This window comes from Peromyscus maniculatus, chromosome 22, assembly GCF_049852395.1.
Source record: "Peromyscus maniculatus bairdii isolate BWxNUB_F1_BW_parent chromosome 22, HU_Pman_BW_mat_3.1, whole genome shotgun sequence".
Taxonomy (NCBI): Eukaryota; Metazoa; Chordata; class Mammalia; order Rodentia; family Cricetidae; genus Peromyscus; species Peromyscus maniculatus.
Window position 1 is genome coordinate 1,924,937 of NC_134873.1, and position 1,280 is coordinate 1,926,216.

At 47.2% G+C, this 1,280-nt stretch overlaps 1 long non-coding RNA gene across 1 annotated transcript in view; it reads right to left on the reverse strand.

Moving 5' to 3' along the window:
* LOC143270157 (uncharacterized) overlaps positions 1–1,280 on the reverse strand; it is a 40,353-nt gene that overhangs the window by 38,723 nt on the left and 350 nt on the right. The gene's annotated exons all lie outside the window — the stretch shown is intronic.

Consider the following 1,280-nt stretch of genomic DNA (forward strand, 5'->3'; position numbering starts at 1 on the left):
GTCTGTGAGTGTTCAGAGCAAAGTGAGAAGCAACACTGAGGCTTCAGAGGACCAGTTCATTTGGAGCAAAATCCTGAAAGGGGCTTCGCACTGAGAAGGAGTTGCAGGATGCAGGGCATGGAAAGCCTAGTCAGGCAACTTGTCTTTTGGAAGCAGGTGGACAACTCATACAGATACAGAGGGCAGCCATCTTAGAAGACAGCCACGTGGGTAGTGGCATCCAAACAATGCTGGAACAGTTCAACATGGTGGTGCATGCCTGCAATCCCAGCTACTTGGGAAGCTGAGGGGATCAGTACTGAGAACTGAACTTGGAGCCTTGAACATAGTAGGCAAGTACTCTACCACTGAGCTATATAGTCTGTCCCTCTTTAAATGAGAATTTTATTTTCAGTTTTGGTGTGTGTGTGTGTGTGTGTGTGTGTGTGTGTGTGTGTGTGTGTGTGTGTGTGTGTTTGTACATGTGAGTGCAGGTGCCAATGAGGCCAGCACGGGGCATAGCAGTTCTGAGCTGCCTGATGTCGGTGCTGGGAATGGAACTCTGGTCCTCTACAGAAGCAATATGCACCCTCAATCACTGAGCCATCTCCCACCCCTTGCCCAGTAGCTCTCTTTTTAACTTTTTATTTTAAGACAGGGTCCTACTAAGTTGCAGGTGCTGGTCCTGATCTTGTAAACAGCCTTCCACCACCATCCTCTAGAGTAGCTGATATTACAGGGCTGTCAACGGCTGGGTCAAAAGCCACGGTTTCTAAGCTGTTTGGTAACTTCCAAATGTTTGGCTGCTAAACAGATTGGCAGGTTTTATATTTACGAGCATTTTATTTAATTCATGAAAAACACATCATCCCGTTTTGGTTATCTTAGCAAAAAAAAGTAAGTTAATAAGAAAAAATAAATACGGACACAGGTAAAAAAAAGGGGGGGGCACAAAGTCTGAGGTCTCACCCCAAAGAGGGTCATGAACCTCAAGCTGGGACTAGAAGTGTCATCATTTCTTTCCCAGCGACCCCTCCCTTACAGCATTACTGTCCTGGTCACGCACACTGGGCAGCCACATTAGTTGCGTACCACTGTTTCCCAGGCACCTGCTGATTTTGTCCTTGTGAAAAGTCGACTATGGGCGTCTTAGGGCTGGACACCCAACTACTGTGGATAGGGGGACTAGCCTAAAGTGCCCTTTCAAGAGCTCTTATGCAATGGGTATTCAGCAAAGGCCTGGCACTTTAGTTTGAGTGCTGCAGCAGCTCCCAGTTGCTTGAGATGATCTCAGTGAAGGA